Source organism: Lissotriton helveticus, chromosome 8 (assembly GCF_964261635.1).
Source record: "Lissotriton helveticus chromosome 8, aLisHel1.1, whole genome shotgun sequence".
Taxonomy (NCBI): domain Eukaryota; kingdom Metazoa; phylum Chordata; class Amphibia; order Caudata; family Salamandridae; genus Lissotriton; species Lissotriton helveticus.
This window is the reverse complement of record NC_136069.1, coordinates 254,726,880-254,753,867: the sequence shown is the minus strand read 5'-3', so window position 1 is coordinate 254,753,867 and position 26,988 is coordinate 254,726,880. Positions and strand designations below refer to the sequence as shown.

The 26,988-nt window shown below is 42.1% G+C and overlaps 1 pseudogene across 1 annotated transcript; it reads left to right on the top strand.

The window, feature by feature from the left end:
- The first annotated feature begins 2,988 nt into the window (after window positions 1-2,988).
- On the top strand, window positions 2,989-26,543 carry LOC144772583 (matrix metalloproteinase-18-like; annotated as a pseudogene). Its single transcript, XR_013599807.1, has 10 exons — window positions 2,989-3,160; window positions 8,690-8,931; window positions 9,034-9,182; window positions 9,295-9,420; window positions 16,466-16,627; window positions 16,840-17,011; window positions 17,329-17,462; window positions 22,604-22,763; window positions 24,361-24,464; window positions 26,404-26,543. The product of XR_013599807.1 is annotated as a matrix metalloproteinase-18-like (transcript).
- Window positions 26,544-26,988: the final 445 nt, after the last annotated feature.

The window sequence follows — 26,988 nt, the reverse complement described above, 5'->3', positions numbered from 1 at the left end:
ACCTCTTCCAAGAACTGTGGTTCTTCTCCCTCCTCTTCCTCCATTTCTTCCTCTTCCTCCTCTGTGTTGGTCATGACCTGGGGAGGTGGTCCTCTCTTCCCATGAGGCGGTGGAGGTGGTGGTGGGGGTGCACCAGCTGAAGCAACTACTGAAGCCATTTCTGAAGTATTAATAAAGGTCTTCCTCTCACAATGATGAAAGTCAGAGTGAGGAAAGAAGGAGGGGTTTTCATCATTTGGGAAAAACAATAGTTCTCAACCAATGAAAAGTGTTATTTTTAGGTCACCTGACCTAGCCTTACATGATTATGAAACCAAAAGTGAAATGAACCAATGAAAAGTTTTATTAACAAGTCACATGACCTCTCACGCTCATGTTACGTGCTGCGGAACGCGCCCCGGTTAGCTTCCGGGTCGCTGCGCTTCGCGCCTCGGTCCGCGCCCCGGAGCACTTCCGGGTGCGCTAACACGGTACGTCACAAGACGCATTACGCGGCAACGCGATACGTCGCGCTTTCGCGACGCGCCGCGGATCGCTTCCGGGGAGCTGCGTTTCGCGCCTCGGTCCGCGCCCCGGGGCACTTCCGGGTGCGCTAACGCGGTACGTCATAAGACGCATTACGCGGCAACGCGATACGTCGCGCTTTCACGACGCGTCACGATGTTGATTTCTTACCGGTTCGTGGACCGGGTCGCGGCATCAATTTGAGCTAACGGAAAGCTTTCCGGTTCGCGGACCGGGAGCGAAACAAAAAAAATATTTAAAAAAAAATTATTAATAAACATATAAAATATATTTTTGGATTTAAAGAAGAATACATTTTACAGCTATAGATATTAGCTTTTAAAAAACCAATGAAATTCACTGAAAAAACCATAGGTTATAGACCATATATAGTTAGGAATTAGCATTTACAAAACCTTGAAAATTCACTGAAAAAACCATAGGTTATACACCATATATAGTTAGGAATTAGCATTTAAAAAACCTTATTTTACTCACACAAAACCATTGAAATTCCATATATAGTTAGTTGTACTAACTATATATCGCGCACCCGCAATCCACTGCTGATCATGTCACATATTACATCATTCATGACATGGTCAGTGACATCACTGATGACATCACTGATGACATCTCAAATGACATCACTGATGACATCACTGATGACATCTCAAATGACATCACTGATGACATCACTGATGACATCTCATTTGACATTACTGATCACATCACTGATGACATCATTCATGTGATAATACGATGAAGCTCTTCAGACTCTAATATAACCTTAGATACACTCAGTGTAAACAGACACTCACAGACTGTCACTCATCCATGGAGTTACTCACACACCTAGTCAGTCATGCAAAGAATCAATCACACCTCCATTTCCTCAACTATACAGTTATACACACCTTACTTATTCAAACATATACTAACACATATTTACTCTCTTATACAATCCCTGATACAAGTTCACAATGATCCATACGGCCACTCACACATTCACTGGCTCTTTTGCACAGTTATTTATATATGTCAACTCTCACATGTACTGTGTTTTACATATGTACTTACTTTGACATGTAGCACTGAGATATCCATTCACTCACCAATACACTCATGCACACAGTCAACCGCCCATACAGCTGTTTCCACATGCACTTTTGAACCCATACATCTAGTGAATCAACTGCTCACACATCTATGCACAGAGTCATACACCTCCCAGCCACCCATACACACTCTCAGTCTCCCATACAAATACTTGGGCAACCAATCAATAACCCATATAGTTAATCATATAGCTAATGATCAACACATGCAGCATTTTATAGAACAACAGACATAATGATGCACAAATTGAGACAGTTTAGTCACTAACCCATGCACTCAGTGAGACACATTTAATCACTCACTCATACAGTCAGTCATGCACCTACTAAATCCTTCATCCAGACATTTATACATCCACTCATTCTTAAATATGTAAGACATATTTTAACTTTACAGAAAAATACAGTCACTGGATGTTGTCATCAGTGATGTCATCAGTGATGTCATTTGAGATGTCATCAGTGATGTCATCAGTGATGTCATTTGAGATGTCATCAGTGATGTCATCAGTGATGTCACTGACCATGTCATGAATGATGTAATATGTGACATGATCAGCAGTGGATTGCGGGTGCGCGATATATAGTTAGTACAACTAACTATATATGGAATTTCAATGGTTTTGTGTGAGTAAAATAAGGTTTTTTAAATGCTAATTCCTAACTATATATGGTGTATAACCTATGGTTTTTTCAGTGAATATATATATATATATATATATATATATATATATATATATATATATATATACATATATATATATATATATATATATATATATATATATATATATTCAAATGTACTTTACTGATAGTGGAAAAAAAATAACTAGGTACATTATTCTCCGTCATGTAAATGCGATAGATGATCACTCCGGCAAGGATAATGAGTGAGGATGGTGACCTAACGAAAATAACACCCAACCATACAATTGAATATATCTATGCTTTTTAATGGCAATATAAATTAAAGCTTGAGCAGGGACAACAGGACAGTGTTTATTTTCAGACGTCTAGCCTATATATTTCTTCATAATTGATATTACAGTCATTATCTTAAAACCATTCCACATATTTATTATAGGTGGGACAGAAAAAAGGACAAATAACGCCTTCCAAAGTGCGATTTGCAAAATACTATTTTATCAAAAGTATTCATAATTTAAAAAAAAGTTTCCTGTGCTTGTAAAATCTCTTACTAATAATTTTACAGGATGGATTGCTACATTGAGGTATTTCATCAAACAGACAAATGATGTAGCACTCTAGATGTGTTTTGACTTGTACCTTCCGGAAGTTGTAAAGAGTGACTCACGCAGCTGACTAGAGGCCGCTCACATGGACTGAATAAAAGGGGAGCAGAGAGATGGAGAGGCAGAGAACCCGAAGAGAGACCTTTCACTGAGCAGAGGGAGGGCCAGGAGAAGAGAAGAATGAAGTCCTTGTCGCTGCTGCTGCTCCTGTGTGTGCTGCACACATATGCCTTCCCTGCAGTGCCTGTAACCGAAGACCGGGATGAGAGTCAACAGATGGCAGAGGTGAGTCCAGGACAGACTTTAGTCCATGAACTGAGTCCAGCAGAATTCCAGTCTGCATAAAGGAAGAGTTAAAACCCCATAATAGAATGTTTTGGTTCCGTGGTACATGTTGTAGGATATTTATTTTCAACATTTTGGAAGAAATGCTAAATTCTGTTCTGCATGTAATAACATGTTTCGGTTAAAGCTGTAATCACTTATTCTTTGAAGTTTGTTAGTTAATAAAATATGGATATAGGGATATTTTAATGTGCCAACCTGAAAGGTGAATTACATGCTGATTTAGCGTTTTTTTCATGGGATAGAGCGCTATAAACGGTCAGTAAAATACAATTATACTATTTAAAAAAGTTAATAATACTGTGATAACAAGAACAATTAAAAATATATGCAAAAACGTTTGTTTCGCTAAAGGTCTGGTATTGCTATCCGTGCCCGATTAGCAAACAATGAAATGGCACAAGAAGTTAAAGAGAATCAGGAAATATGGCCCTAGGGCATGTAAAATGTGATAGCAGTAGGCTGAGAGGCGGCTCCCTGCTGACTGCACTCATATTACAAGGAAGAGCAGAACATGTCTGTTGGAGCATGGAAGGAAGCAGGCATTACTTCATTAACGAAAGCACATTCAATTTTAACAATTATTAAAACATACCAAATATATTTTAAATTGTTCAGTATGTTAACACCACACCATGTGCTGGCTGAGATGACGCAGAAGTAAACGTCCAGTCCAGTAGCCTGGTATATAGGACGTCAGCGTCACCAATGGCTCAAGTGCAAACAGTGGGCTATTAAAACTTCATTAGAACTGTGCAAAAGTTAATTGTGTCAACCCAGATTATCACTAGAGAGATATATAAAGGGCACTCTCCGCTACGTTGAAAGCTCGTGGGGGGGTTTGTTTATGTCATTGTACTAAAGAACCCAAGCAGCAATATACTATTAGATTTAAATGAGTCACAGGATTGAAGGACGAAGCAGGAATGTACCATTAGAATTTAATAAGAGAGGCACTAGCCTGCAGAACCCAGAAGGAATATACCAATGACTTTAGAATACAGTTACTTAACTACAGATTCCAGAAGAAATACGCAATTACACTTTAGATGAGCGATTACCAAGGGTGGTCTTGCCAAATGGGACAAGCAGAAACATCCTAAGAGGCTTGGGAACAATTGAGTTGTCTAAGATTGGGAGATTTGAGGGTTCTCCAGACCCAGCTATCCTCGAAAATAGCCAGAGGGAGCTACATACAGTTTTATTAAAGGAATTTGTTCAGTTTATTGCTGCAGAGTAGTGGGGTTTTATACTGTACTGCTGCCTAAAGCATTGCAATCTCACCATGTTTTAGGTCGAGCTTCGATCGACCTGTTATTTATCTTCTGTGGGGTTTGGCAAACCCACCGATTGCCATTGGTTACTAGCTGTGACAGTCAGAAATGCTGGCTTCTTATTGGTTCATTTCTGTAAAAGTCCCTCCTTTGTGTGTTTAATTCTCTTTCTGGCGATTTCACTCAGAAAGCATTTTGGTCAGCCATCACATGTACAGCCAGTGTGTGATGGCCTCTCTTCCCTCCTCCCATCTGGCTATTGAAGGTCAGGTGTTATTTTTTTTGTAGTGTAATATAGCCTGAACAGGACCCGAAGGTCACCAGTTATGTTACACAAGTATACATTCGTTATTTGGAAGGCACAGGGAGATTAAGTGATATACCCAGAATCACCAGACAATCCCTTGTTTTATGGTGCTCAGTCTGACCGCATCTCTGCAGTGCAGTGCTGCTCGCACCCACAGTGGTCCCCCGCCGTGGGGGGTATAATGTAAAAGCTGGCGACCGGTGAATATTTATTCATTTCCGAGCTCTGCATGCCCAAGGGAGAGAGTCAGGCCTGTAAACGTTATCTGCTCACATTTGCTGAACATTCAATGTCAGAAGTTGTTTTTGAGCGCCTCGTTATTTTATTTCTCTGACTTCAGAGAGAGGATTTCCCAGTTTTGCATGCAGCTCCCCCAGCCCCCTCCCCTGCTTGAGCCCTGCGCCTGTGTTTAAATATTTAGCCACCCTCTGCAGAACTCTTCTGTCCCTGCTCTCTCCTTTACTCTGTACAGGTGGAACCTAAATGTAACACAGGCAGTCTCAGCGCCTCCGCAGATGCACACGGTGCTTGTGTTGTCCCCACAAACAGCTGCAGTACTCGTCTGTTCACTCTGCAAACAGCACATATCCTCTCATTTACCCGCAGTTTGAAGTGGCTGCTGGTGTGCACTTAACTCGCTGTAGCACAATATTAGTGCTTGCACTTTACTGTATTAGTTTATCACCCTCGTTCTCCCACGGAAACGCCACCGCCTTGCCGTTTTTTGTTGCTGATTAGACACAGAGCTCCTAGATTAAAAATATATATATATATATGCAAAATGTTCCAAAGGCGAGATACGTTGACATGTATAGGGACTAATGTAGATAAACAGCTGCATCACTGAAGCATAAAAGGTAAGGGAAATGTTCTCAATAAATTAGTAATCGTCTGGTTTAATTTGTTCGATTAACATTCTTGATTAGCACATGAATGCATGCAAATAGACGTCACACGAATATGCTGACGCCACGTTGCTGAAAGTAGATATACTATAAGGTAGTTCACTGCTTGCACAAAGTGTTCGGATAAATATGGCCACTCACTTCCATGGCTCCCGGTGGCTCGTTTCTAAACCGCTGTGTGCACCCCTCAGCCAGCACGGGCAGGAATCTAATGGCTAAGAGCAGGGAGGAGTGTTTGGAACAGCTACGCTTTACATAATACCAAGCAGTGGACAGGGTACCCACATGGCGTTTGAGTGGGATCATGACGATTGGGCCCACTGTTGGAAGGTGACAGTTGGACAAGAGAGGTAAACACTATGGTGTCTGCACGATGCTCATGTGCAAACTGTGGTCAGTGTGGGAGGAAAGGATAAGTGTGAGGTGCGAAATTTGTATTTACTTATTTAAGATTTTGCAGCAGTTGATGGAGATCCTCAGGAAGGTGGGTCAAAACAATTTACAACCCACAAGATACAAACGAAAGTGCTTTTTTTAAAAACTCAAATTTAGTACAGAAGGCGATCACTGACACAGAGGGACCGCAGACAATTGACGGTGTGTGAATGAGGCTGTGGCAAATAATATAAATGCAAGGCAGCCCTTAGCAGTGCGATGCACGAGAAGAAATAAGGGAGAAGTACAAGAGAAGGGGAAACAACCTTTACAACGCAGTCATCACATTGCACTACATTTATAATGCAGTCATTACATCGCAACATCCTTTACAACGCATGTCACTACGACGCAACCATTACATTTTAATGTCACTACAACGCATGACACTACAACACATGTCACTAAAACACAGGCATTACATCGCATGTCATTACAACGCATACCATTACAACGCATAGTACCCAAACACTATCCAACACTTACCCTACTGTTGCACCCCTGAAGCTAGAATAGTCATTTTTACCCCTACACTATCCAACACTTACCCTACTGTTGCACCCCATGGAGTTGGAATAGTAATTTTTACCCCTACACTATCCAACACTTACCCTACTGTTGCACCCCCCTGGAGTTAGAATAGTAATTTTTACCCCTACACTATCCAACACTTACCCTACTGTTGCACCTCCTGGAGTTAAAATAGTATTCGTTTCCCCTACAGTATCCAACACTTACCTTAAATGCAATGTTGGAGTATGCATTCTAATAGTATGCGTTGTAAATGTATAATACAATGTAATGGAATGCGTTGTACATGTAGTTTAAAAAAATTAGTTGTAATGGCATGCAATGTAAATGTATGCGTAAATGTATGTAAGGGATGTTGCAGTGTAAAAACTGCTCTGTAAAGGCACGCGTTGTAAATGTATGCGTTGTAACTTCATACATTCCAAGAGAAGCTTCAACATTTGAATGCTATGAGGCGTGGCCGTCGTGTAGGTTGCATTTGGAAGGCTGGTAAACAAGAGATAAGCTGAGAAAGTAGAGCAAGAGTTTACAAATGAGGAGAGAAGAGAACGAGGTAGTCTAGAGAATAATTGGACATTTTAGAGCGCTTGAGGTTTCGTGGCAGTAGCATTGCAGCATCACACTTTTTTTAAACATTGCCGACTTCAAAAGCCAAGTTTAAAAAACTCTGAGACCTAGGAGCCCCGACTGCAGCTGAAGTTTCTGCTGTTGTGCATACAGGTTTAGCAATAAGAAATGTAGTGCTACAGGAGTTTACACACTTATAAATCCCTTTCTGACTTCCCTGAGGGCTGTCGCGGAGTAGCAGTGCCATCTGGGCTGCACTTGCTCACACAGGGCACTTCACGGTGGAGGTGTAAGCAGTCAATTAAATATTTTTTTTTGAGTGTCAAGTTTGGACACTTCTAACTGTTGCTGCTCACATTGTTCTGGAAAGAACACCCACTTCAGGTTTTCTAAGGAGTGTTAATGTAGCCCATTAAATATGAAGGGCCTCTCTGCCCTCTTCCCCAGTGGCTGTTTAACCTTTCATTGTATACAAGAAAAAAATGTAAAAAAGCAAGGAACGAGCATTTATTTTGCATTGCACAACACCAATTTTTGGTTGGAGGACAGAAGATACCATCTTCTATTTAGTTTTCTTCAGCCATCTGCTCGCTGCATTGTGGGCATTTTAGTTTGGTTTTTTAACAGTTTCATGATGGGCTCAAAAAGAAATTTGTCTTTCTTACGTTTTTTAGCATCCAGGATAATATGCTGCATAAATAAAAAACCTATAATGTAATGTCCCAAAGGCGAGACCAATTGCATTGCAAATGCTTGTTTTGTCAGAGGTAGCTGTGAGGCCCGTGGTTTTTCAGCATTTGTATTCGGAACATTGTTTTGCAAAATGTGTCATTGCACTCCACCATAACCCCAGAGACAGTCACTAGCCTCAGTCACTGCTCACTAGGCTCCCTCACTGCAGTAATAGGCAATTATGTAAGTGTTTTCCACTGCTGAATCTAGCTTCCTAGTCCAGGCCTGGTGGTAACATCTTGAACGCCGCTCTTTTCTGCGACCACTGTTCAGATACCGGTCTGCTTCTGTCTGTACTTTGCTGAAAGACCTACAAACAATGACTTTCTAATTTGGAAGGAGACCCTTGCCTAAGGCAGGCATTGTTCTGTGATGATGAATGCAGAAGTCGAATGGGCTACATTGTCTGGTAATGCACTGTACCCCAATCTGAGAATTTAAGCTCAGGTCTGCATCCCAGAAAAGGCCAAGGTTCTGCTTTGCAACATACAATCTCACCCCACTATCTCTGAAAAAAAATTCCACCAGACATAGGCCCTACAACACTGCAGAAAAACTCTCCCAGGTAAGACTAGAGAGGCATCTTTTATATAAGACTCAAATCAGTCATTCAACCTCAAAGAGGTTTATGAAATATCTCATTGAGATGTAAAGGAACACTTGTGGCAATTGGGAGGTTTCTGACAATGTACTAACTTGTTATTTGTATTAATTTCAGGAATATTTAAAGAAATTCTACAATCTCAATGAAGATGGGACACCTATTTTGCGAAAAAAGCTTAGTCCGTTCTCTGAAAAACTTCAAGAAATGCAGGCGTTTTTTGGGCTGGAGGTGACTGGGAAGTTGGATTCCAACACACTGGAAGTGATGCACAAGCCCCGCTGTGGCGTTACTGATGTGGCTGAATACAGCCATTTTGGTGGTCGCCCTACCTGGAGAACAACATCTTTGACCTACAGGTAACATGATAGAAAACATGTTTTAGATGACAGTATATACTATTGTTCTCAATGCACAAAGGCTCCACTAATAATGCTGTTTTATATTTGTTTGTAAAAAAGAATTTTGAACCACACCCCTGACATGGCTGAGGCTGATGTAGATAGAGCGATCCGGAGAGCTTTCAAAGTCTGGAGCGATGTGACCCCACTGACCTTCAGCCGGATCTACGAGGGGACGGCTGATATCCAGATCTCCTTTGGAGCAGGAGGTAAGGATAAATCGATGTGCTGCAGTCATCCTTGGGAGATCTCCCTTGATTCTGATTTTTCCTTAGCTTTCTATTCCTCCAGATTTTGCTAATTTGCCATTTACTCTTTTAGTGCATGGTGATTTCTACCCATTTGATGGACCTCATGGAACTCTGGCCCATGCCTTTGCACCTGGGAATTCAATTGGTGGCGATGCGCACTTTGATGAAGATGAATCCTGGACCGCGGGGTCGGCTGGTAGGTGTTCAAATACATGAAACCATTCTCTGAATCTTATTCAAGTGTCATTGAATGAGTGATACTTATGTGAGAATCGTCATGAGTAACAAAATACAAAGGGGAAATCAACCGGTGATGAATAGGTCAATTTTAGTCAATGCCCCTGGAGCTAATCATAAAGTGCTTTGCCAATTACAAAAGAATTGACTTTGCTACCCACGTGCAGTTCACAGAGAAATGAAAGACACATATCTTTAAACGATACTAACTCACTCCACAATATAGGATCCTATGTATACACCCTGCCTCGCTTGTAAACGATCAGAAACCATGAACTCGGGATATAGCCTGGTGTCCCATGCTGCCTTGATCTCCATCGAGGTCAGACTTATCCATATAGTCATACTTTCATCATAGTGCCATCTGTGTTCTCACATTTACATTCTCTTTTAAATTATTATAATAATCCAAAGCAATTCAATCAGAGGAACAGACAGTCTACCCTAAACAAAGTATTAAAAAAAACAGCATTTCATTACTGAATAGATAAGGAATTGGTTGTGAATGAGTCTGAATTCCACATATAAAGTGCTTTCTCAGTATTCCACGCTTTGTGATACTAAGGGAGCTAAACTAAAGTATGTGAACCTGATATGGTCTCACTATGAATGGTTGGGTTGGGCGGTGTCTGAAGAAGCGATTAGTGGATTACAGTTTTGAACAAATGCGATACCTTAGTTTATTTTTTTACTTTTTAATACATAAAGCATTTTACGTTTGGATGTTCTTACCCAAAAGTATGGAATATAAGGTCATCCGTACAAAGAGATTTATTCAGAGAGCTTTTTTAAAACTGAGAACATCTTACAGGTTAAAATGCCTTGATTAGAATTATTTTACCATAGATACATTTGTTAAATGCAATAGTCATTTCCAGCGCTCACAGAGTCCGATCCCACATCCTTATGTTTTCAAAGCAAAAGTTATAACAATAGCGCACACATTTCGCAGGAAACAACATATAAGTCGTACGTAAAATTATTTTGCACCTGCAATGGGAAAGATATGAAAATGACTTCAGCTTAGAAAGAGTTCTATACAACCAGGACATTATGAACAGAAATACAGTCATATGCAAATAATCTAATATGCCCATTTTAGGACTAAATGTACATATTAAAATACATTTAAAATCATAATGCTGGATTAGATTCACACTATATCTTTCAGATGTAAAAGTTTTCCATTATCACTTTAAAGCTTCAGTCGAAAAATTATATTTACCGTAAATTCCATACCAAGATCCTTCACATTCAGTTATTTGTCTCCCTGTTAATTTTAGAATGCATACAAAATGCTAATTAATATATCCACTAGTAAGCTAACGAAACAAGAACTCAGGTGTTCAGGAAGTAACCTCAATGTCCTTAGAGCTAGTCTGCATAATACCTTGACAGGTTCAGAAAGTTCAGAGCTTGCCAATAATCCCTGTTCACAAAAGGGAGCACACACCATTACAACAAGCATTGGAAATGCAATAGGTCTCGGATATATTTGAGTTAGAGCTAATGGCATTGTAAATGGCAATGTCTTTTAGTCATGTGTTATGGAGTGTATGCATGTGGTGTGTAATGGAATTATGTGGTTTGGATTGGAATTGTTCAACCTGCACACTCACAAACTGTTCACTCTGCACACTCACAAACTGTTCACTCTGCACGCTCACACACTGTTCACCCTGCACGCTCACACACTGCTCACCCTGCACGCTCACACACTGCTCACCCTGCACGCTCACACACTGTTCACCCTGCACGCTCACACACTGCTCACACTCTGCACTCGCACTCTGCACTCGCACTCACTACTCTCTACTCTGCACTCACTACTCGGCCCTCACTACTCGGCCCTCACTACTCTGCCCTCACTACTCTGCCCTCACTACTCTGCACTCACTACTCTGAACTCACTACTCTGCACTCACTACTCTGCACTCACTACTCTGCACTCACTACTCTGCATTCACTACTCTGCACTCACTACTCTGCACTCACTATTCACTACTCTGCACTCACTATTCACTACTCTGCACTCACTATTCACTACTCTGAACTCACTATTCACTACTCTGCACTCACTACTCTGCACTCACTACTCTGCACTCACTACTCACTACTCACTACTCTGCATTCACTACTCTGCACTCACTACTCTGCACTCACTACTCTGCACTCACTACTCTGCACTCACTACTCTGCACTCACTACTATGCACTCACTATTCACTACTATGCACTCACTATTCACTACTCTGCACTCACTATTCACTACTCTGAACTCACTACTCTGAACTCACTACTCTGCACTCACTACTCTGCACTCACTACTCACTACTCTGCCCTCACTACTCTGCCCTCACTACTCTGCCCTCACTACTCTGCCCTCACTACTCTGCCCTCACTACTCTGCACTCACTACTCACTTCTCTGCACTCGCTATTCACTACTCTGACCTCACTACTCACTACTCTGACCTCACTACTCTGCACTCACTACTCACTACTCTGCACTCACTACTCTGCACTCACTACTCTGCACTCACTACTCTGCACTCACTATTCACTACTCTGAACTCACTACTCTGCAGAGTAGTGAGTAGTGAGTTCAGAGTAGTGAGTGCACTCACTACTCTGCACTCACTACTCACTACTCTGCACTCACTACTCACTACTCTGCACTCACTACTCACTACTCTGCACTCACTACTCTGCACTCACTACTCACTACTCTGCACTCACTACTCACTACTCTGCACTCACTACTCACTACTCTGCACTCACTACTCTGAACTCACTACTCACTACTCTGCACTCACTACTCTGCACTCACTACTCTGCACTCACTACTCTGCACTCACTACTCTGCACTCACTACTCACTACTCTGCACTCACTACTCTGCACTCACTAATGACTACTCTGAACTCACTACTCACTACTCTGAACTCACTACTCTGCACTCACTACTCTGCATTCACTACTCTGCACTCACTACTCACTATTCACTACTCTGCACTCACTACTCACTACTCTGCATTCACTACTCTGCACTCACTACTCAGCATTCACTACTCTGCCCTCACTACTCTGCCCTCACTACTCTGCCCTCACTACTCACTACTCTGCACTCACTACTCACTACTCTGCACTCACTACTTACTACTCTGCACTCACTACTTACTACTCTGCACTCACTACTCACTACTCTGCACTCACTGCTCTGCACTCACTACTCACTACTCTGCACTCACTATTCACTACTCTGCACTCACTACTCACTACTCTGCACTCACTAATGACTACTCTGAACTCACCACTCTGCCCTCACTACTCTGCCCTCACTACTCTGCCCTCACTACTCTGCCCTCACTACTCTGAACTCACTACTCACTACTCTGAACTCACTACTCACTACTCTGAACTCACTACTCACCCCTCACTACTCTGCCCTTACTACTCACTACTCTGCCCTCACTACTCACTACTCTGCCCTCACTACTCTGCCCTCACTACTCTGCCCTCACTACTCTGCACTCACTACTCACTACTCTGCACTCACTACTCTGCACTCACTACTCTGCACTCACTACTCACTACTCTGCACTCACTAATGACTACTCTGAACTCACTACTCTGCCCTCACTACTCTGCCCTCACTACTCTGCCCTCACTACTCTGCCCTCACTACTCACTACTCTGAACTCACTACTCACTACTCACTACTCTGAACTCACTACTCACTACTCTGAACTCACTACTCACTACTCTGAACTCACTACTCACTACTCTGAACTCACTACTCACTACTCTGCCCTCACTACTCTGCCCTCACTACTCTGCCCTCACTACTCCGCCCTCACTACTCTGCAATCACTACTCACTACTCTGCACTCACTACTCTGCACTCACTACTCACTACTCTGCACTCACTACTCTGCACTCACTACTCTGCCCTCACTACTCTGCCCTCACTACTCTGCCCTCACTACTCACTACTCTGCCCTCACTACTCACTACTCTGCACTCACTACTCACTACTCTGAACTCACTACTCTGCACTCACTACTCTGCACTCACTACTCTGCACTCACTATTCACTACTCTGCACTCACTACTCTGCACTCACTACTCTGCACTCACTACTCACTACTCTGCACTCACTACTCACTACTCTGCACTCACTACTCTGCACTAACTACTCTGCACTCACTACTCTGCACTCACTACTCTGCCCTCACTACTCTGCACTCACTACTCAGTACTCTGCACTCACTACTCTGCACTCACTACTCTGCACTCACTACTCTGCACTCACTACTCACTACTCTGCACTCACTACTCTGCACTCACCACTCACTAATCTGCACTCACTACTCACTACTCTGTACTCACTACACTGCACTCACTACTCTGCACTCACCACTCACTAATCTGCACTCACTACTCTGCACTCACTACTCTGCACTCACTAGTCTGCACTCACTACTCAGCACTCACAAATACGGGTCAAGCTAGCGCTATATAAAACTTTTAAAATAAAAAATAAATAAAATAAAATACATGCCAAGTGTGTACGAAAGATGCAGAAATGGGGAGTGTTAACATAAGACATTTGAAGAATGGAATATCAAATTGATACATCGAAAACCTTCTAATGAGTAGAGTTGTGCGTTGGATTTACAATATTTACCCATGCAGTGTATCAGATTTCTTTCGCCCTTATCTACCCACCACCAGCCTAGCCAAGTTTCTCAGGTCCATGAGTAACTGCTCTAGAGCAGTTTTTTCTTTGCATTCTTGGACTGGTCTCTTGTTTATCCCACTACTATAAAATCAGAACGACATCCCTGCATGCTAGGAAAAAAACTGGCACGGGAGCAGCTAGCTATTCGCGCATGGACCGGGTTAACTTTCCAGCTATGCACCAACCTCCGGTTTAGAAACAAAAAAACCTTTTAAAACGAACTTTTATATTTTACCTTTCGCACTTCATCCAGCACCACGTCAAAGAATTTCTTGTCCATTGTTGGATATCTGCTAGCGGACTCGCAATTGTTTCAATGGCTCGACAAATCAATATTCTAGGAACGGTGATCAAAAACACGATCACCGAAGACTGGATAAATTAAAATAATAGACAGCACCCGTGCAGTGCCCTCCTATGTTCGTGGCACATTAGATGCAGGATGCTTCGTTTCTCCAGTCACTAGTCGTGTGGTGCTTAGGTATTCTAGGAAGCAATACAAGAAACTCTAAACGCGTTGCGTTTTTGTATTCATCGGTGCAGGACATTCTTGACAAAAAGCTGTCTCCCTTTCTGGACAATGGACAGCAAAAGCGTTACCAGGGTTTCAAAGCGATGGACACAGAGACTGCTAGCTGTCCGAAAATAAACAGTTCAATGTGGGAACATAAAAACAAAGGCAGCTCTAGGAGAGCGAAGCAGAATGAAGAGGTGAGGGCAGCTGTCAGGATAGAGCTCCAGCACTAGCCTTCGTTAAGGTGGTTCCCATTTCCAACTGCATGGCGCGAGACAGAAGGTGCGAAAACACTTTCCAGGAACCACTTTGCTCCAGACTGACACTGCACGAGAAAATAGCTAGTTTATTATCAGAGTAGTAAAGCAGTTCCCAGACCTGGAGTTAGCTGTGCTTCCGGGTTGCGTAGGCGGCTGCAAGTGGGATTATCACCCATATTCAGCGACCGAACATTCGGCACAGTAAGAAAGCTATCACTACAGTGCAGCACGTGTATATCAAGCGTACAAGAAATTACATTTCACTCTTTGTCCCATGCTGAAACGTATTAAAAAATATATATATGTTCGTGTTATTTTTAAGTGATGCAAGCAAGAACATTATGATTGAATACTTTCAATTTCTTAGTAAGTATTTGGAATTAAATAGAATATGAGATTGTCGATCAAAGTGACAAAAAATACTACATATAGGTATCTGATGTAGACTTAAGGCCAGTGATCATAGCAGACTCCCTTCCAATATGGCAGCCTACCTCACCAGAAGTGTCGGTGGACGCCTACAGCAAAAGTAAATAAACAAGCACGAGCACGGAATCGAAACCGGCCGACGCGGGAATAGAAACCAGTGGTGCGCGCGCACCAGAGGAGCGGGGGCAAGGCAGCGCGATGACAAGCCGAGACGAGGTAGGAGATTTGTGTGTGTAAGGGGGGGTTCTGTGTGTGTATGCGCACTGGCGGCGGCGAGGGGGGCTGTATGTGTGTGTGCGCGGCGGGGGGGGGGCTGTATGTGTGTGTGTGTGTGCGTGCGTGTCTGTGTGCTTCCAAGGAGCCATGGGAGACAGGAGGCGCGCGCGACCTGATCCCAGTTCCAAGGTTGCGCGTGCACCTCACTTGTCTGTCTCCCTTGACTCCTTGAAACCGAGAATGATCACAATAGAGTCTCGCAGTTCCGAGACCTAAAAAAGTACTATGTAGTTACTGCTAAAGTGACATCACTTGAACAACTCTACTGTAAAAGAAGAGGCTATACTTTTGTTCATCTTGTTAAACCCAGAGACTGACAGGCTCTAATGGTAATGTAGACCATTGTAGGGTCAGGTACAGTCTGGTATACCTTAGAAACATTGGCGGCCTTCAAATATTCTGGTTGGGTTTAGTAGTCCCTGGTAGCACTGACGGTATAATATATCCTTTAGGCTCTGGTAGTTCAGGTTATGCTTGGCAGATCTCAGTGTGCCGATATACAATCAAAAAGGCTCTGGCAGACCGTAGTTACACCAGGTAAGGCCGCATAGACTCACAAAGCACCTTATGGTTACTTACTACAAGTCTCACTCATCAGTTTTTCAGATCCCAACTTTTTCTTAGCTTAGAATCACTTATTAGTTTAAAGTGCTTTTGGTTTGTTCCTTCACTAGCTATTGTTTCATTGCATTCTGAAATGAATACATAATGAACAATGTCCTATTAGAAAACTGTATATGACATGAGAGTATATTCATCATATTTGTTTTGCTTTGTCCCACAGGATACAACTTGTTCCTGGTGGCTGCCCATGAGTTTGGCCATTCATTAGGCTTGTCTCATTCTGGTGATCGCAGTGCTCTAATGTATCCGACCTACTCCTATACTGATCCAGCCCGATTCCGACTCCCCCAGGATGATGTCGATGGCATTCAAGCCCTGTATGGTAAGTTAACTTGCATGTTATGTTAATTTTCCTTCTACAATAAAAAAAATATGTATTTTCAGAGAAGGGCCAACATGTTCTTTAAACTATTATGTTCTAGCAACTAATGTATGAATATGAGATTTAAAAGAAGGTGTATTTTATGTGAATGAGATCATATTGCATAATACTTCACATTGGTTTTGAAAGGCATTTTGTTTTCAATCCATTAGGAGCAGCACCAAACCCAGTTCCAACAACACCAGAAGCTACCACACCAACTAGCACCGTATCAACTACCACCACAACTACCTCGTCTCCCGTCAATCCTTCCATCTGTGACCCAACTCTTGTTTTTGATGCCATCACCACGTTGCGTGGAGAAATCATCTTTTTCAAGAACAGGTGAAGCAAAGAAAAACAATTCTAGTTTGATCTTTATACATTATTGAATAGGGCTAGAGAGGCTAGGTCAGGCCCAAAAATAACTGTGGCTCACTCAAAAAGCACAGACAACTACTGTTTCCTTTATAGTGGCAACTTTTAGCATGAAGACATTTGCAGTGATTATTAGTGTCACATATTTCAATGTTTATAACTGTTTTCTGTATGCCAACATATCCTAAGTAATGTGGATTGTTTTACAGTAATGTGGATTGTTTTACAGTGTTGATAATTGTGATATTGCAATTAAATGATAAGCTTTTATTCTTCCAAAACAGCTCTTTTTGGCGCAGAGTTCCAACCGTAAAAGAAGTTTCCAATTACCCAATCTCAAAATTTTGGCCCTCTTTGCCATCTGGTATCCAGGCCGCCTATGAAAATCCAGAGACGGATCAGATTTTCCTCTTCAAAGGTATTTACATTTCATAATCACTTACACCAAATTCGTGTTACCATGGTGAATCTTGACCTGGAAAGGACCCACCAGTTTTAATCACTGAAGATCATCAATAATCTAAACTTTGCCTGATTTAAGATTGAAACATTTCCCCATCATAGCTTATGATTGTCCATGTGCTTCATGCATTACCCCTTTCATTGCTCATGCTGTAGTGAGGGTCACATTCACATATATTTCTCAATAACCCATAGTTTGCTCAGATCACAGGTGTTCATTGAAGGTCCTTTGGATCCATATGTGCTTACAATTTCAGAATAATCCAATGAGATGAATGCCCAGGTAATCAACCTAAATGAAATACTTTAAATAGTCATTGTTTTTCTCTGTTCGAAAATCTGTTGCAATGGCCTTCCTTCACCTATTTTGGACCTTCCAGGTCCCGGTCATCCAACAACTTCTGGGTCATTGTTGGGTTGGCATTGTTGTGTATTGTTGCTTATGCTGAACCAAGCAAGGGTTATTTCCAACGTTATCAGAATATGATCATTTTGAGAATAGCATAATTTTGGCAAAAAAGAAAACCCTAGAACTTTCCATTGCATTTTGTGGATGAGGATCCTTCTATGATGTGAAAAGAAGGGGCAATCAATAAATCATTCCCCAACATCATAAAAAGAGAGAGGTAGCCTATGTAACTTGAGAAGAGAAATAATGCAGAAACACCATAGCAGTAAAATTATTGTTTCCTGGTATGATCACCATTCATGACCTACAAGTTAGGATGCATGCTAGACGTTTACTCTCCACTGGGGTGTAGGACCCTTAGTGTATCAGTCCGCAGTAGCTTTGACACACCTAGAACCCCCAGAATTTCATATGATATGCTTCAATAAATCTGACCCTACCTGGGTTCCTTGGACCTGTTGAAGCTTTTAAATGGTCCCTGCCATTACCCAAAAACTTGGGCCTTGGTTAGACAACGGTAATTATGTGCATTAACCCTCTTGGTTATTTTGTCACTAATGTTACCATGTGTCACTGGTGTCTCAGGTCTGACTGCCCATCCCTGGAAATATACCACGGGTCTCCACAGTCTTCGTGTGTGGATCGTGCACCGCATTATGACAGCACAAGAGGCCTGACCAATATCAAGTGCCTTAAAATGTCTTTTGTGACACTAGAGCAGCACTTAATGAATTAATCAATTTGAGTGTGCAATATTTCATCAAATAATGTAATTTACCTTTTAATATTAATCATTAACAAGGAGCCGAAAAATTAGCTTTTAATATGAAAGTCTACAGATTTAAGCATATACTATGGGAATGATAATCATTACATATTTTAGTTCCATAACAGAAAAAAACAAATTCTTCTCATTTGCTCCTTGATCCGTACTCTGTGCCAGGACATTGCACCTGCAGTGGACCTGCACAGCCTGTAAAAAAAATGCTTCTAGAAAGAAATATTAACAAGCATTGGCATAGCTAATAGGTCTCGCCTTTGGGACCTTAAAAATGTTTAGACATGCAACAGTTGATGTTGTTGCACCAAGGATATTGTGCTGCATAACTAAATACTTATAAGGTCCCAAAAGTGAGGCCTACGGGATATGCCAGTGCGTTATTACAAGTTTTCGCAAATGTACAACAATGGGTAAGGTAAGACACCTAGATTAACAGGTCTTTACTTTCAATTGGGTCCCTAAATATTCTGTAAGACTTCCACTTAAAATTCAACTCTCACTTCCCAAATTCAACAGATATCAACCCTTCTTTTTCTTCTGCACTTTGACAAATTTTTCTCTTTCCATTAACCAGATTTACATCTTCAAGAGATTTGGCTTGCTTCATTGAGGCCACCCGTCACAAGTCTTCCTTGAAGACAATTAAGCGGCCTAGCTTTTCATGCCCTTTTTTTGCAGTCCAATTAATAATCCAATTTTGAACAATACACTTGCCATTAGGGAACAAAACCTAGGGCGTCTGTTCCAAGGGAGCGCCGTGCCAGCAAAAAATGTTTTACAGTTTGTGGTGCATTAATGAGCAAGGAGGTGGGGGCACCCACCGATTTCAAACAATATAACTTATGTTGAGAGTTATGATTGTAGAGTTGGCTGGCCGTGATCGGTGAACTTCTACAAGAACAAAACTGTTGAAAGATCATGCACCCATATAACACATAATTAAACAAAGAGATTATACTGGCCTGCTCACAAAAACTATCTACATAGAATGGCACCACCTGTCCTTGTAACCCCATTAATTAGTACAAAATCGGAGGTGCCAATTAACAGAGAGGGAAGAAAGAGAGGGGTGTCATGTTAAATAAGCAGCGATTTGTCAGAAAACAAGGCCTAACATTTGACCCTTGTGTTTGAAGGCATTGAATATAGGGCAAGATAAGAATAAAACGTCATGGCTTCTTTATGGTCATTCACTTTCTGGACATTTTTTGGAGGCGGGGCGGGAGGGCTGCAGCTCCCCACTTCCAACACCTATGTCCAGGAGCTTTCAGAACCAATCAAAGATTATTCTTCAATTGTCTTCCAATGTACAAGCCCCCCCGCACGTCAGTGTAGCAGGGAACCTTAACTTATAGTTTAGAACACTTTCTGTGTTCGAGTTTTAATGTCTGTTCCACTCATGAAGCCTGAAGTCCTCTAATCCCAAAAGACCAACTGGATCGAGATCTGTGATCCACACACCGAGATTCCACAAGCTGAAGGGGGAGTGGAGGTGGGGAGAGGGAGGCTGTTCAGGAGGAGTACGGCTTCTAACATTTTATCTACTGAGCAGTTTCCTGGCACTTGAATTTGAGAAAACAGCGAAAGAAATATTTTTTGTCGGGAGATTGGGAAATTGGAATTTGTTCAATGTATGGAGTGTGGAAACGTGCACCCATACCTTGCAACCAGCATTGTTTAGCGAAAGTTTACTGTAGGAAGGCTCCGGCACTAGTAACGAGCGGGAACCTTTATGTGCAAGGAAATTACACTGAAATATTAGGTGCTATTTTAACCCACCTCAAATGATGCGCGTGCTTATCAACCACTGGCAACTCGTACAGGATATGTAACTTGTAGGTTACACACAGCCTCTACAACTGGTGCTCAGCCCACTAAGTTGTCAACCCACCCGTGTTTGAGTTGTTTCTATTAACACATTGAAACGAACTAGTGCCAAATACTCATTGAATACATTCTAGGTGCCCTAAGAGTGAAATACTGTATACAGCCCCTCCCTGCCTGCCTCCCTGACCCCGTCAGATCTCCGCAGTCTGAAGCGTGCATGTGTTTTATCTCTGTTTCCCTTGGGTGTCAGATGCGCCAGCGCTCCCTGAACACACTACTTACTTAAGTCCCTGAAACAGCGGGACCTCGGGTTCGGGCCCCGGGGGCAGAAGCTTGAACAGAGGTGTCCATAATTTATAGGGATCACAGTCTGTGAGCGGATCCGCCGCGTCCATAATGATGTTTTAATACAAACAGACCCGGCGGGAGATGGCCCAGGACTGCGCACTGGCAAAGAGACTGCGTGTGTGCCAAGTGTGTGCATGCTTGTGTGGTGCGTGGGCGTAATAGAAGTTCCAATGCCGTGTTTGCCCAGGAAAAACTGAGGCGGGCATTTGTCGGGCGGTGGGGGACAAGTTAAAGAGGTAGCGTACTTTTAGCAGAACCTTAAAAATGTGCTTTATGTACAAACTGCAGGCACAGCGCTGGGGGGGTACATGTCTTGCTTTACTACTTATTACCACAAACAGAAATGGCGGGCAAAGGTTACGCTAACCAGTATGTGGTAAACCACCAGGGGCCTTATTTATGAAGGCCTTGCGCCACCGGTGCGTCACTTTTTCCCATTTTAAAAGTGACGCACCGGCGGCGCAAGGCCTTCATAAATAAGGCCCCGGGTTTAAAGAGAGAGGCAAAGGGGGTAGGAAGTAACCACTAGCCAGAGAGAGGAAGAAAGCAATAATCAGTAAGACTTGCATGTGGGGCATTAAGCAGAAACAAAACAAAACAAGCACGTGTGTGCGAGCGCCATCTGTTTCCAATTAATGCAAACATGATAATTGGAAACAGATACTCGCTCCTGCACACTCTAGGCCAGGGAACAAAGAAGGCGGAACAATCACCCGCCTTGGACCAATTGTGTGCTGTCTTTTCAAGAAAGACGCATGCACAGGCCAGTTGCGGGTGTTCTCTGGTGTTTTGAACTCTGCACACATGCACAAGCGTGTGTTCAGAGTTCAAAAGCCCTTACTAAAGGCCTCATAGAGCAGCGCATGCGCACTGGCTAAGGCAGGGCCTAAAAACTGTCAATGCAATGTAATTGTCGGTGGAATGCAATTTAACTGAAATATGTTTTAAATATAGGAACAGGTGCACTAAGCAGTGGCTGAAAATTTAAAGGTCTGAAAGCAGATCTAGAAGTGTTTTAACAACCTACTGCCATGTGGTTTACTCAGTGGCGGCAGCCAATAACAAACAGTGGTGGGGTGTGTGGAGGGGTTCAGGGGGAGCGCGGGAGGGGGAGTTCCGGGCAAGGGTTAGGTTTAATGATAATAATAAAAAAGGAATACAAGGAGACTTACCTGGAACTGCTGGGAGCTTCCCATGTTGCGTCTTGGACTTCCTTGTCCCAGCAGGCACAGGGGCAGCATCAGACACCATGTGCAATTCCCACGCTGCTCTCATGCTATGAGAGAAGAGCGGGGACTGGCATGAGTGGGCTCCTTTAATGTTCCGCTTAGGGCAGGGAATCTGTGCTGTTTCTCCAGCCCTGCTGTATAATAGAGTCGGGCTGGAGAAACCTAAGGGCTCATGGGTGTTTGGCCAGCCTAAGACTGCCAGCCAAGCACACATGAGCACTTATAAGTGCACAACCAGACCTCCTCCTCCCTCCCATGGCCCTGACCCCGCCCCTTCCTACAGTGCTGGCTCAGCCAGCAGGTGAAAAAAAAATGTGGGTTGAACATTGTTTTATTTTTCACCTGCTGGCTCTGAGCAAGCGGGGTGATGCTCCTTCATCATTGCGGATGAGCCACCACTGAGTTTTCTGCATTTTCAAGGTAAATGGAGGCGTCATATAGAATTCTCATAATGAATTAGGTAAAGGCGTGCTAACATTTATTAATTTTTGTGTTTCCTATAGGATCAAAATATTGGGTTCTTCAAGGATTTGACATTCTACCTAATTACCCTAAAAACATCTACAAACTTGGGTTCCCAAGGACTGTGAACCACATCGATGCAGCTGTGCAGTTTCAAAGCACACAGAAAACATACTTTTTTGTTGGAGAGCAGTACTGGAGGTAAGGATGCGAGATCATGATGTTCTGATGATGTAATTCGGTACTTTCTGTAAATTTCAGAGGTGCTCCTGGTAATTATGAAAAAACTTACAATATAGATGACTTTATTTGTTTTTATGTGGAACCATTTAACATCACAACAAATATGTTGAAGTGAGCAAGGCAGTACCTAGCAAGACATCTGTTGGTGGCTTTATAAACCAAGAGGTTGATGGGATAGAGTTTAGGAGTTGGGAGTGAAACAAAGCTAAAGAAACATGTTGAGGAAGGTGCTGCTGGGTGGGAGGATGAGCTGGGGGTGTTTATGGTTCCTCACATTGGGTCCACCAGGACAATGAATGGGATGTTCTTGAATTGGAATGCCCTGTATGAATTCAGGGGTACCAAGGTGGAGTTGCGTGGCAAAGCATTTTGCAGATGAAGTGAAGTAGTTGCTAATGTTCAGAATTTGGGGTAGTGACAAGTCGTCAACTGCTTTGAAATGAGGGTATTGAATTTCTATAGCACCATGCCTAATAAGGGAATTTGGGCTTGAATATTAGGGGTGAAAATGATTAAAAAAAAAGAATAATATTTATGTGTTTTCCGCAAATAATCTAAATGAACGAAATACAAGTTAGCCACGAGAGATGGTTGGAGAGAGAAGAGGAGAGGACCAATACCTGAGCTACGGGGAACAATAAAAGGGAGAGGATACATTGGCCAGATGATGGTTCCCAGTTCGGCCCTGGTTCCTCCAAAGTAACACACGTCAGGCTGATGCTCTACCGAGGGGAAACTGATTTTTGCTGGTTAACATTTTATACCAATCTCACTTCATAAAGTCTTAGTAAATTGGCTTACAGATGAACTAAGCCCCCTCGGTGGGGTGGGGGAGTAATGGACTCCTTTCTCTTGTTAGGCATGGCCTTGTCCCAACGACTAATAGTTTTCCATATTGTAGCTGTAATTTAACATCCTAGTTCTACACCAGATTCCCTACTGCCCTTTCATTTACAAAGTTCTGGTACCTATCACCAGCACAGGTGATCTAATGACACTGGAGCAAACCTGTTGGGGCACCAAAGGCATGTTCAAAAGATGTGAAGAAAGGTACCCGAGGGCACTCAGTCTGGTTCCATCAAGTTTTTTTGTTTTATAGAGGGCGCACTTGGCCCGAAGGTATCAGAGCTCTTTACATGAGCACCAGTTGCAATACAGAGGGACACATTAAAGAGCAGAAGGCACCGAAGATGTCTTGCTTCACAGACATTACTTTAGGGCAGTGCAGTAGTTCCATGATATGGCTCCTGCAGTTTACAACATTCAATCACTTATCACCTCTGAATTTGTTGGTGGAGAGAAAGCTCTGTTTTGTTTTGGAAGCTGCCACCCTCAATACATAACAGTGAATCTTTAAAGGAAGTTCCAGCTGTTAAATTATGGATCATAATTCTTAGGGTTGGTGAACTAGAACATAAAAAGATGAAACATATTATTGATGATGTTAATGATGATGGTAATACTAATGATAATAATAGAGTGAAAACATAATTGATGTGACTTGGTTTCACCAAACTGTAGATCCTAATTCCTTGTAAACTATTTACTCCTACAGCCTTGATGAAGCCAGAAAGACCATGGACAAAGACTCTCCCCGACGGATAGAAGATGACTTTCCAGGGATTGGAAAGAAAGTTCATGCCGTTTTCGAAGATAATGGTAAGGACATCCCTTAGTTAAAGCACTGGACTGGTAGAACTGGTGAATGAAATATCAGAAGTGTTTATACATTATAATTCATCCATGTGAGAGCAGGGTAAAAAACAAACTCCTTGCGACTTAACAATGTGTGACCTGTAACAGAGTACTGAACCAGAGGAAATGAGCACCCTTTGCCTTTCTTGGCTAAGGTTATTGCCTCTTCCCTGTGCTAGAGCCCCAAGTTACTATTGCCATCTGAGCAGAGCACAAGCACAATCCACTGTTTCCAAACACACTTACTGAAGTTTCTTAAAGCCGAACTCCCTTTATCTTCTGTGCAGGCTGCAGTCAGACAGCCAATTTATGGAGCTAGGCTATGCCAACAGAGTCAGTGATGCTCTCTCAGCTTTAAATGCAGGTCTGCAGTGCCAAAGAGTTGATCTATCCAGAGTGCCATGTTCAAACACAGGAGCAGGCCCTGCCATAAACACAACACCAAAGTACTTCCTACATAGGAGGGCACAACACACTTGTGCGTTTTGTCTACATAGTATACCATCATCTTCAAACACAACAGTTGTATGAAACAGGATTAGTGAGGAATTAGTATAGGGTAATATGGAATTAACTTGAGCGATGGACATGTTAGTCTGTTAGTTGGATTGAAAAGAATAGTAGAGGGAAAGGTCTAGAAAGTGTTTATTTTGTTTTAAAGGAATAAGTAAGTCCTTGGCAACGTACATAGAAGGTTAGATGAGGTAGTCAATGAACTCATGTTTAACGCAAGATTACGTAGATTTGATTAGGGAATGTGAGGAATGTACAGCTAAACGATAGGGGTCAGGGGGAAAAGGAGGATCAGGGCGGTCGAACAAGGGTGGGGGAGTGATAGATAAGGAAAGAGGCAGGTAAACAAAGGCAGACATCAATGACAGGGTGAGTTCATCACTGATCAAAAGAATGAATAAGGGAACAGGATGACTTAATGTGAGAACAAACAGTTTAATTGAGTGGATGGATACATTATGAAGGACATAGATGATTAACGGCTTCGATGACTGAGCAGATAGGGGACCAGGTGAACAAGTGAGCTGAACACATGGTGGACTCGTAAATAAACAAAAGAAAAAGGGGTGCAACGAGTCGCAGGTCATGTTAATGTAAAGGTAATCTAATGGGTGTACGAACAAAGTGCATGGGTGGATCAATGGAGGGGTAAAATAACTGATGGAACAAACTTGCAATTGAATGGGTGGACACAACGGATGAATAGACTGGGACTTGGATAGAAGGGTTGACGGGAGTACTGAGAGTGAATGGGTGGATAAAAGGTGTTCGAATAGTAAATGGAAGACTAGGAGAAACTAATGGAGTGGAAGAGTTGTGTTAGCGCTAGACCCTGCACTGTGCATCGTTTAATTATACTTTGGTGCCAGCATCTCCCTGGCTTCTCAGGGCTTATTGCCCTGGGCCTATGCAATAGAGGCGTTAGCACTGGTCCCTGCGCCATACTGTGTTTATTTCTGCTCAGATGGAACATGTGCAGGCCCACTCCTCTCACAGGCTTCATCACCAGTATAAATGTTACAAATACAATGCAAAGCAATATTGTCTCGATATGGCTACTGTTATGTCTACTTATTTAGCCAGTACTAAATATGCAACTACAACTCTGCAATATAACGTATATTGAAACAGTAAGACCAAGAAACTATTTCTTCGCATAACAAAAGTGACCCTGCTGTTTTGTACTATTTACTACTAAAGTATGTATTAATGAGAAATTTTATCGTAATTGCTAAAATATGTCAGTATTGTCAAATGAAGGGCAATTAGGAAAAGTTGACGATAACCTCAGCAAAATTATGAGGTTTCTTCTTAACCGATTCTATATTAAAGTAGATCTTTTTCCCAAATATTACACAATGCACTGATGGTCTTTGTTTTTTATTTGCAGGACTTTTGTATTTCTTCAGTGGACATAAGCAGTTTGAGTTCAACATGAAGTCTAAGAAGGTCACCAGAACATTAAAGAACACCAGCTGGTTAGGGTGCTAAGATATCTTCAAGAAATAGTTCACTAACGGAGGGAAAAGGCCTTTTGAAAAGTGAAGAAAAAGAATGATGTAGGAGTACTTTTGAAGCAGTACTGGTTAAACATTTAGGACACTTGGAATTCCATGCTAAAACTAGGTTTATTTTTAAATTCAGGACAAAATGCTTTAAATGTGTATTTTTCTAAACTAATTTATTATATTTAACAGTAAACCTATTTATATATTTGTTAAGAAACAATAAATTATTTTATGAGAACATACCTTTACTACATATGTTTGATGATATTTGTGATTTAAAAAATAGTTGTATTCACTATGCACAAATAAGCAACAACAATCACAAATCTCAAATGGGGTTGAAAAGAGTGAAAGAGTGTGTGGATGTTGTGTGAGTTGTGTGTGACTTATTGTTTGAGAGTGAGTTTGGTAGTTTGTGATTACTAGTCAGTAACAAGTGTGAGACTGCTGTTGGGAGTGTGAGACTG